Genomic DNA, 12,225 nt, shown 5'->3' with positions numbered 1-12,225 from the left:
CATCATTAGTGCGTGCACCATATAATCAATTAAGCCCATTATACAGCAGGACTGTGCCACTGCTTAGCATTTCTGGCTCACATTGCTGGGGTCATGGGTTCAATTCCTACTATGGCCTTATCTATGTGTAGTTTGTATGTTCTCCCCATGTTTGTGTGGGTACCCTCTGTGTACTCCAGTTTCTTACCGCACAGTCCAAAAACATACTGGTTAATTAATTGGCTCCTGTCAAAGCTGGACCCTCGTTTGTGTGGTAGGGAATTTAGATTGGAAGCCCCAATGGGGGTGTGACTGATTCCACAGAATAGCAACTGAAGGCTGCTTCACCCTCTGCAACAATGTTAAGTGCTTTGAGTCCTATTGGGAAAAAGGTGCTGCATAAATAAATAATTTATTATTATATAAAATATCTCCTTAGTGCATCAATACATGTCACCTCTTTCCTTACCCCACTCCAGACTATACTATGCAACAGTATTATAAACAGGGAACTCCTCTATGCCTGCTCTTCTTTATCAACTGCTCCGTTCCACTATATACACGACCACGTGGCTTTCTAAATATTCCCTTCACAACACTCTCTATACAAGACAGCTGCTACTACAAGGCCTTCCCAATTGGTGGTGGAACAAGATGTTTGGGCACCCAAAACAAAGATGCCAAAATGTGATTGTTGTCTTCTCATTAAATAGGTGGCAAGTAATATTTATTGGTGACCATTTATCGTTCTATGTATTCAAGAGGCAAGAAATAAATCAGTTAGTAAATGAAAGGACACATTTACTGCTGCTTTTCAGTAAGAGAAAAGCCCATGTACTTTCTAACCCCCGAAACTGGTTTGCTCACATTTGACCCCAATCTTGTTCCCAAAACAATAATTGTTGGTTCACTAAGGGAAACCCAGGGCATATTTATAGGTGTCACTACCCTGAACAGTGTGAGTGAATGTGCTGTAAATTAGAAACTGTACACCCCACAAGCTCACACCATTTTGTACTAAAGATAAAGCGACAACAGAAAAGAATGCTAAAAGAAAAGAAAAATAATAGCATAATAATATTTCAATTCTGTTGTCTGAATAACACTGCCCAAGGCTTTTATGGTAAATAGAGCGCTGCAGAAACCGTACAGTTGTGGACAGATATAGATCTGATGCTAATTTTGTATGTATGTATTCTAGATAAACAATTAAATTGCTGAGTTAACCATTTTTCTTGTTATTATATGTGGCTATGAGCAGTGTTACTACACAGTGCTACATTTAAGTACTCACAAACTAGGCTCAAGATTCATCCAAGTTCCTCTGCTCCCTCTCTTCCAATGCCTGTCGTCACCTTGCTCACCTCTTTAACCTGTCTCTCTCCACTAGTGTCTTCCCCTTGGCCTTCAAGCATGTTTTCATCTCCCCTATTCTCAACAACTCTCCCTTGACCCATCCTTTCTCTCCAACTATCGCTCCGTATCTCTGCTTCCCTTTGCTTCTAAAATTCTCAAACAACGTAAATCCCTCCATTGGGTCCCCATCCATTTCAGAATTCAGTTCAAGCTCCTTACTTTCACTTACAAAGCCCTTACTGACACTTCTCTCTCTTACCTGTCTGACCTTGTCTTGAGGTACATAGCTACCAGCCACTCCTCCTCTGACCTCCGCCTCAATTCACCTCTCATTACCTTCTCCCGTGCTCGCCTCCAAGACTTCTTCCGTGCTGTCCCCATTCTTTGGAACGCTCTACCTCGCCTCACTTGACTTTCCCCCAACCTTCAGTCTTTCAAATGCTCACTCAAGACTCAGCTTTTCAAGCGCGCTTATCCTACCACCTCCTGACCATCTTATCCATCACCTCCTTTTCCTCGCCTGCCATCTCCATCTCTTCCCAGTTGGTCCTAATATCTCTCACCACCCCTCCCTCTAGAATGTAAGCTCTCACGGGCAGGGCTCTCTCTACCTATTGTTCCATGTCTGTCTACTCTCTGACTCCCTTGTACGTCCTGTCATGTGTTTTTCTGTACTCAGTGTGAGTCCCATAGCATCACTCACACTCATCTGTGCTACGTACATGTATTACCTCATCTGTTTGTTACTTGTTTCTGTATCCGGCGCTACGGAATCTATGGCGCGTTATAAATAAATAAATAAAAATAATTATTATTATTAATAATAATAATAATAATAATAATAATAATAATAATAATAATAATATGCAAACTGTGGAACTAGACTTGGAGTTGCACGTAGATGCTTGATTATCCACCTGGATGTATAATATTAGTTTCTGGCTATGGTAGATTTCTGCAGAAGGATATACTGTGAGGAGCAAATATACATCAATCCAATACAACACAGTAGACACAAAACAATCTCATCATACGGGCAAGGCTGTGTTTATCATATAGACCAGTTACGGACAACAGGTGGCCCTCTGAGCCTGCAGCTGTGGCCCCCAGCTCCACCCTGCTTTGTCTGATGTTTTCATTAGAGCTCGTAACACTTATTCCTGCTGGTATGTTATTACAGATATACGTATCCTTCTTTGATTAAATGTATTGTTTTAACTTATTACGGATATTAAGGGTAATGTTTGGCACTAGAAGTTTAGAGGGCTGACCAATGCCTCTCACCAATACAGATGAACTGGACACACGGCATATAAACAAAAACCTATTTTGCTCATTAAATATGACAGTAGATGTGGTGTTGGATAGAGGGAGAACGTGGAGTGCACAATTATAAATTTAGGGCATATTCATACACAATAGCTAGGGCATCGTCAACTTTAAATATGACTGTGTAATCTATGTAATATTTTTTTAATCAGGATAACAAAATGTTGATGTATACAGTGTTGCTAATATGTAATCAGTTTGTAAATAAATAGCAGCATGTTTCTTTTTACAAACATTCTAGTAAATACTACAACAAAACTGGAAAATAGATCAACAGTGTTGTGAGTTTCTATCATTCCCTGTACTGATAGTAACACATCACATGTCGCTGTAAAAATAGCCAGTCCAGGGAGAAGTAAGGATGCTGACAGCTGTATTTAAAACATTTATAACAAAAAGTTTATTTTAATCTATACAATGTAAATGCTGCAGAGAAAAAAGTGTTTGTGTGTGTTTACTATAAATGTGTATATGTTGGGAGTTTCAAGCCATTGTCTGTACCCCTTGTAACACATCACATGGGACTGAAAAAATAACTTGTTTATGGAGTAGAGGTGCTGACAGCTGTATTCAGAGGGAGTGGAAGCATGTCATTTGCACGCAAAAATAGCGTATTAAGTCCAAATTGAGTCAGTTCTGTCAGATTTACATCAGGCATAGATACACTCACATAGGCATACAGACAACCATGTTATAAGCACACGAAAAGTTTGTTAACATTTGTTTTGATAGTGAAAAACACATTTGTTATCGGCAGCACAGTGGCCTTGTGGTTAGCACTTCTGCCTCATGGCACTGGGGTCATGAGTTTGATTCCCGACCGTGGCCTTTTCTGTGTGGAGTTTGTATGTTCTCTCCGTGTTTGCGTGGGTTTCGGTTTCCTCCCACACTCCAAAAACAAGCTGTTAGGTTAATTGGCTGCTATCAAATTGACCCCAGTCTCTGTGTGTGTGTCTATGTTAGGGAATTTAGACTGTAAGCTCCAATGGGGCAGGGACTGATGTGAGTTCTCTGTACAGCGCTGCGGAATTAGTGGCACTATAGAAATAACTGATGATGACAATACAGCAGATATGATACGCCTTCTTGTATACCTATAGCAGGCTCAAAACTTATAGCTCCTGACAGGAGTATATGTGTAACCATGCTGGCCTTACTCAGCCACATGTGTCTGGACACGCTGTTACTGTGCTCAGCCCAAGTTACACCACCCCATCCTTCCCTCAGCCCATCCACTTGCAAGCAGCGTAAAAGTCATTTATATACAACTCTACATACGCGCATATGTGTGGACAGTACAGATTTGCAGATTTTACACTAAGCATACGGGCATCAGGCCCAGAGTGTTTTTAAAGGGGGATCCATACCCATAACAAATAATTAATCTGTCTGTATACAGTAGAAGTGCTGCAGTAAAAATTACTTTGTGTCAGTTTACTGTAAATATGCATCAAAATATAGAAACAAGATGCATGGGGGAATTTAGAAGTTCTGGTATGGAAAGTGTAGATGAATGGAATTTGATAGTTTTACAATCAAAGTAGCAGGAAAAGTAGCAGGCTGCACCAGAAGATGTATGTATGATATATAGTCAGAACTCGTGTTTTGAGTTGGCCCATGGTGTAAGTACAGCCCTGGCCCCATATTGTCTTAATCCACCACTGGTGTTTAGACATTGATTTCACTGCAAGAATGGAAAGTCCCTACATCCTTTGTTTGTAGAACAATCTTCTAACGTATAGTAAGCGGAATACACACTATATTAATGACACACTAATGACATGTAAAAGCACAGTTCATATTCACCAGAGATTCACTGAGAGAGGTGGATAAACTCACCTCTCAGTGACCTTTTCAGTTATATCCTCAATTGCTTAAGATGTAAAGTGAAAATCTTCTTTCACCATAGACACATACTTTATATGGAGAAACACATGGAAAAGCAACTCGGTGGACAATCTACCACAACAAACACCAAAGGGAGAGAAAAATCCTATACATCAACCACTACTTATCCTTCATCATCACCTACACAACTTAAGGAAGACACAGGGTCTGAGTGACTGAATGTACGAAACAGCGGCTACCCAGACCTGCATCTTTTTCTCACAACTCCTTACGCCTTAAGAGGCATGACGGGGGAGGGAGCGTGTTCGAGCGATTGCCTAGAGATTCAGACTGGAACATAGTTGCAGATACGACTGAAAAAGTGTTTTTGTTTGCGGATGGTCAGGGCGGGTGTAAGTAGCAGATAATGATGATAACGAACATCCGAACTAGCGAACCGCTTGTACTTAGAGGGTTGAGGTCGCAGGTGCTTCTTGAGACTTTAGTAGACGCTCAGACATAGAACAGGATTTTCCGAGCATGTTGTAGCAAAGATGAAATAAAAGTGTTCATGACGGGAAGTTGTTCCCGCTGTATTAGTTAGGTCAATCAAGTTTAAATGTTGCATCATAGCAACTGCTAACCTATAAAATAAAAGGTTTTGTAACATATAAAATAAAATACTTTTGTACGCAAGTTGGATGTAAATATCTCAGGGGTTTGTCTGTAGTAAAGCGGATGCATCTGCTACTCATTCAGACCTGGTGTTAGGAACCCCAACAGCCAGCAACACAAAACCTGGAGTCTACTCAGAAGTCTGGTTTTCGCTGGAGCCCCTAGTGGTGGGGACAGACTTTTGCCGCAGACAGCTGAGGGTCGTGAGTTGTGCGCTGACTGGGGAGAACCCAGCGATAGCGTAAAGGAGCAATAGCAGAGTGAAATCCAGGCAAGGGTTGAGGGCCGGCAGCAGACAGAATATCCAGTACACAGAACCGAGGTCAGAGGTCACAGGCAAATCAGCAGCGTAGGAGTCCAGGCAAAAGGGTCTAGGGGCACAGGCAATCAAACGAAGTCAGGTAACAGGCAAAGGTCGGCAACAATAAATCGAATCCAACAGAAACCAGAGCAAGAACTGTAGCAGGCTAGCAACAGCAAGCTGGAACTATAACCGGCAGGGAGGGCTTGTCCTTTCCTGCCTTTTAAGCAAATGATGGCAACGGTCGGGACCCGGAGGAAATGACGTCCCGGTCGTCATGACGACGGCCGGGACGCTGAGACAACCCCGGAAGTGAGTCGCGGCGGTGCCCAGAGCCGCCGCGGCTCGTAAGACCTGTATGGAATATAGCATACATACACATATACTACGTTCCACTTTCAATCAGGTCCACAAGTTCTTTCCACCTGTCCAACCTCACAGAGCCTCTCTGCTTTACCAAATAAGAAATGTGGTGCTCTAAAGCAAACTGTGAAAACAACCATAGCACAAATTACTGCCCAAGCTTGACAAATAACTGTAGTGGAACAGAGGACATCCACATCAAGGAATGATCTGCCTGTTGTGCAAGCCACAATTCAACATCAAGAAGAAGCTCTATGCTTACTGACAAAGTCAATTTAGAAACTTAAATCAGCTTGTGGTTAGCTTCTGTAGTACAGTACAGAATAGAGTATGTGCACAATTGTCCTAATATGGATTATTTGCAAGCTTACTTTATGCTCGCTAAAATACTGCTAAATCTTTTGTACACTTCAATGGATGAAAAAGTCTAAGGGCTAGATTTACTAAGCTGCGGGTTTGAAAAAGTAGGGATGTTGCCTATGGCAACCAATTAGATTCTAGCTGTCATTTTCTCTTAATGAAGTAGTTACCACAGGAACTAGGTATTGCATCTGTTCCATATTACTTGAGCGAGCACATAGAATTGGTCCAAGGAGGAGATGGTAATGACCAGAGACCCAGATCAGTAATAATACACATTTTAAATGTTGCTGATAAGACAGAACTAATGGAGACATATCTGATAACACCTGACCTGAAATATAAGGGCACAGCAACTCAACAATATGTCTCAAGAAGATATCTACAAAACATGTTCACAAAGATAAAATGTGGTGCCCTGTATCCAGCCAAGTTGCTAATAATACACAATGGGAGAACTCTTTTTCCATCCTGCAGACACTGCTAAGGCGCATCTTACCTCTGGGATGTAGATTTTGCCTGCAAGTCTCCTGACTGCTTAGGAGGTTCTCCGAGATCAAAGCAGTGGCTCTTGAGACTTTCACTCACACTCTTTAGTTTATCAGTACTTCATTGTACTGTTGTATAAGTTACTATATTTGGTTAATTTCTTAATATTATTGTGGAAACATTTTATACAGTATATTCTGTTTATAGTTTTTCAGGTTAGGGAAACGCTGTGCCAATTTCTAGCCCTTATATTGGGGTAAATGCAATCATTAAGCTCTATATCCCTGTGTGCTGTACCAGGAATATTATAATTGAAAGAGAAAGTATAGGATACATTCACCACTATGAAAACACAGATCCAACTTCCACCTTCGGAATATATAAAAAATTCACCCCTTTCTCACCACGGATGCTGCGAAAACCCTCGTTCACTCATGTGTAATCTCTCGCCTTGACTACTGTAAACTCCTTCTCTGTGGCCCACCTGATTCTCGCCTTGATCCTCTTAAGTCTATCCTCAGTGCTGCTCCCCGCCTCATTTTTCTCTCTCGCCGCTCTATCTCTGCTGTCTCCCTCCAATAGTCACTACATTGGCTCCCCATACCCTACAGAATTAAATTTAAACTTCTCATCCTTACCTTCAAAGCTCTTAATAAATCCTCTCCTCCCTACATCTCCAATCTCATCTCTACCTACACTCCTAGCCGCCCCTCCGCTCTGCCTGTGACCGCCGCCTCACTGCTTCACTGATCACCTCCTCTCACTCCCGTCTCCAGGACATTGCCCGGGCTGCTCCCCTGCTGTGGAACGATCTTCCACGTTCCATCAGGTTAGCATCTACTCTCAAAGGCTTCAAGCGTGCCCTTAAGACTCATTTCTTTATTCAAGTCTATCAGTTCTCCTCCTAACTCCCTTGTCCCAGCTCTCTCCCCCAGTTAGTACCACCCTATTTGTGCCACACAAATTACATCTTAGCATCTACATCTTTATTTCAGAAAATAGACAAAACAAGGATTGAGAAAGGTCAGGCTGCAAAATTATTCAGCCAACGCTAAATAAGCTCCAATATAATTTATATAATTTTTATTTGTGCTAGCAAAAAGTTAACCAATGTGACAGAATTAGTTTTACTTATCGTCAACCATAAAGCAAACACTGTCTTAATGAAATCAACAAACCTAGCCCCATAGGGAGTGGTAGCTCACTACATTCTCAACTTCAACTGGGCCACTAGGGCCCTTACCAGTATTACTATAGTGGATTAATATACACTCCTTGTTCCACTGAGGCTCCCTCCTCAGTCACTGTGGTCACATGGTTTCACTTCTTCTGTCTCCAACTGTCCAGTGTAGCAGATCTGGGTATCTTCTCACACAAACATAGCTCCTGACTGGTGGAATCCACCCTCCTGTCTCCAACCGCTCCTAGGTCTGGGCCTGCATCTTCTATCTCTGTAGTACAGGGCTCTTTATTTCATGCAGAGGTGCGTTTGACGCCACAATATTCCTTCATTAGTTTACATGAGCCTCACATCACTGTTCACACATCATGACACTGTCCTTGCCATAGGCAGCCTTGTCCTCACTTAAAACTTAAAAACACAGGTGCACTGGTGGCTGCATCCCACAATATCAGGACACTGAGATCTTTAAATACTTTGTGGTGCTGTGAGCATTCAGATGATTTGAGTGGCTGCAGGTTGTTCTATTCCAGCCCAATTCAAAACTAGGGACAAAGGACATGTAGATGGTTAATAACAAAAATATGCTCTAAACTTACGTAACCTTCACAGCTGAAATTATTAACAGTACTCCAATTAACTGGGCTGCTGTGTAATGGAGACATTTAGGACTGTATAATTGCTGTTTAGAGGTATATTTGTATCAGCATAGTTCTAATATAGATAATAATGCTTCTATATTTATTTTTCATTTCTGTTCAGCGGCAGATGTTGCACTAACACCAAAACTCACCACATACTTGCCAACTTTTAAAACTTGTCCTCCAGGAGATCCCATACAGGTCATGTGAGTGGGGTGTAGTGACACCAACCCATCACCCCGTTACTGTAGCCCCGCCCCTACTATAAAAAAGCCCCAAAATTCACGGCATTGAATAGTGGGAGGGCGTGGCTTATTCGGAAGCTTCCCAGCAATTCCGGGAGAGTAGACAAGTGTGGCTCACCATTGCCATTGACACATTAAGTCTTTTAATACACTAGTTTAAAATAATTGTTTGGGGGACAGTCCTCATATCTAGGTGTGTTTTGCTTTTACTGACAGTCATGGGGGATAAATTTATTAAAGATTCTAAAAAGGAAAAGTGGAGGTGATGATCATAGCAACCAATCAGATTCTAGCTATCATTTTCTAGGAGGTACAATATAAATCACAGCTAGAATCTGATTGGTTGCTATGGGCAACACCTCCACTTTCCTTTTTAGAAGGTTTAGTAAATCTACCTCATGGCGTCATGTGACACAAGAGACATCAATACTCCCCAAATATAAGGACATCAAATATAAGAATATAGATTACATTAATTTAATGATGATATGACTGTGACTAGAGCTATCAGAAATGTGCCTAGTCACTCTGCTATCTGAGGTGGAAACTAGAACTTGCCATTGTTTACAAGAACAACTATAAACATATGTATATCAGTAGTGTTCATTATCACAGAACAAATGCTGTCACTCTAATCATTACTACATCAGTCTGCAAAGTAGAAACCACTAAGTTCGACTTGTACATAAATACAATTTGCATTTCTGATTAGTTGCCTACACTTTGTTGCCTGACAGAAAACTGCTGCCTCCTGAGTAAAATATATAAACAGTTCAATATATATAGATATATTCAGTTGCTGTCTAACTTAATGAATGCTATTACATTTATTATTGGTTAAATATTATTAACTTGCCAATGTCACCATCCGTTAAGCTGTGTAGGCTGAGCTTTAACCAAGTGTGTCAGAACAGGAAACCACCTTCCTTTCCAATCACCTCCTGTCTGCCTGTGTGCACGAGAAATACAGATGCTAATATCTGCTCATTTTTATCTACAACAACCAGCAGAAAGCACTTAAAAGAAAGTTACCAAAACATATTTTGTGTTACCAAATACTGGAGTAGTGCAGTTTAACATGAGTGAAATGTTTAAGAGATGGGATTCTGAATATACAATCACTTTCATAAATTGCTGCTGTAATAAAAGAATATTGTATCCACACCTCCGTTATACTTGTGAATAGTGATTTCATAGTGCCACACACTCTTTATTTTTGGTTAGAAAAAAAAAGTGACAAATTATCAGCACACGGTACTCAATGGCATATAAAGCAAAATAGTTTAGTCTCAGAGGTTGAAAGCACTCACCTAACCACCGTGTAAGGGTAGAAATGAACAGTCCTGAGGGTGAGAATTATTCAATTTGGTTGTACAGTGTGGAAGAGTGATGCAAAATAATTAAGCATATTTGGGGCAAGTTTTCTTTATTTTGAACTCAGTGTTATAGAAGTACAGCATAGTGTAACTTGAATATGTAAGGTATTTCTGGATGCTGCTGCAGCTAGCCAATCATACAGGCACAACAGGGATATGCCTTAGCTGTACTGTTTCTGGGTCAGCATAGAAATGGTCTATGTTAATTTTATTTATCTTTATTTTGTGCTACTTAACCTTACCAAACATCTATTTTCCCAGTAGAAACAATAAGTAGGGGTTGTTGGACATGAACACTAATTTACAACATACTCACACACAATGCCTAGGGCAGCATCAAATCTAAACACAATCACATTCCATCAACACACAAGATATCACGCCCCCCATGACTTCAAAAATCTCCTGGGATTGCAATTATTTGTCAGAGGTTAACAAGCCCTATAAATAAACAGTTAAACAATATGTGCAGAATTGATTTTCACCAAGTAAAGGATTGCACCTCCTATAATCCTTAATAGACAAAATTACATGTAATGGTGAATAGGGGTAATACTTTTAAATAGACAAAGCAGGAAACATTTCATGGTACAAATATATATACATACATATATATATCATTGCTGACCGAAAATGAGGAGTTCATTAGCAGTTCCCCCTCCTTCCCTGTATCACACACGATCTGAAACTGATGTCTGTGTTTATTATAAAGATGTTATATTCCAAATTTTATGTGGCCATTGGGGAGACCACTTTGAACATCACACTATGAGCCTGAGTCATTAAGGAACGGATCTGCTGATTTTGTCCTCAAAATCACTCTGCATCTGCTCAGAATCGGGGGATAAGCAACAAAACGCAGCCATGTTTAAGTCATCTTCCAGCACAATCAACACTTACTACAGCCTACGATTTCAGGAGGGAATGTGGGGGGGAATGTGCAGATGCACGCAGGCAATATACAGTAAGGACGTCCCCACTCAAGTCAAACTCGGGCACACACAGAAGTCCGCTGGTTTTCTGCCGTTTCTCTTGCACCAGCTATGGTGCTAGTTTAAGTCCTGAGTCTTAGTGATGTCGGTATCATCAGTATCGTAAGCATGCTATAACATGTGTTTGCAATCAGAATCTACTGTAAAAATGTCTGTTATGTACCGTAGACATAAAGTACAACCTAATTAATGTTTTTTAAGAAAAAAAACAAAAAACTTTTTTAAAAAATTTCCATGTATGATCATAAATGACTATAATTTTGACATGAAACATTGATTGAATATATATATATATATATATATATATATATACATATATATATATATGTATACAAGTTAACCCGTGCATGATACTCATGCATTCTAGTCAAATCAAGCTACTTAAGGTGTTAAAAAGGTTCTTGTCATGCATTTGGGCCATAGCCCAGGCCTCCTCAGGGCAAGAGCGTTACGTCCCGACGCAAGCGCCCTTTTTTAACGTGGTTTTGTCCACATGTCACCACCTCATCATTTTTCTCCATCACCTCATCCTTCATCTTCATCGCCACATCCTTCATCAAGCTACTTAATGTGTTAAAAACTCCCCACTGTCCACCCCCGGCAACCACCAACCACTCCCAACTGTCACTTCTTCAAGAAATATATAGGTCAGTGTATAACTCTGCCCAGCAGGTGGCGCTGCAGCTTGTTTTTTTCCCCACACATGCCACTAGGCATTTATATAGTAGATATTTCTGTGCATTCTTTTGAGATTGTATATTCCACATAGGTATTGTACGTGTCCTGCAGTGTCTGGTCTAGTAGAGCAGAATAAACGTACACCCGTAGTCATAACAACACGTATCTTGAGATTCGTTCCTTGGTGACTTTAGGAGTACGCAGAACAGATTTACATGTGGTTTAAAACAAACGCCTGCTGTACTCAGTATATGTGCCTTAATGACTCAGGCCCTATATATGTACTGATTTTGTGTCTATCATTTAATAGAGCATTTAAAATTTGTATTTAATTTGAATTAATTTAAAATAACCAAACCAAAAAAATATATATTTTTTAAAAAAAAATCACAAACCTGCTTGCAATTTGCTATTCAGTCTTCTGCTATTGACAT

The 12,225-nt window shown here is 40.5% G+C and overlaps 1 long non-coding RNA gene across 1 annotated transcript; it reads right to left on the bottom strand.

Moving 5' to 3' along the window:
- Positions 1-7,650: 7,650 nt before the first annotated feature.
- Positions 7,651-8,731, bottom strand: LOC142160226 (uncharacterized). The gene is made up of 2 exons (XR_012693105.1): positions 8,653-8,731; positions 7,651-8,404 (listed from the first exon to the last, which is right to left on the bottom strand). It is a non-coding gene; the product is annotated as an uncharacterized LOC142160226 (long non-coding RNA).
- Between the last annotated feature and the right edge of the window lie 3,494 nt (positions 8,732-12,225).

This window comes from Mixophyes fleayi, chromosome 6, assembly GCF_038048845.1.
Source record: "Mixophyes fleayi isolate aMixFle1 chromosome 6, aMixFle1.hap1, whole genome shotgun sequence".
Classification (NCBI taxonomy): domain Eukaryota; kingdom Metazoa; phylum Chordata; class Amphibia; order Anura; family Limnodynastidae; genus Mixophyes; species Mixophyes fleayi.
This window is presented reverse-complemented; position numbering and strand designations above follow the sequence as displayed.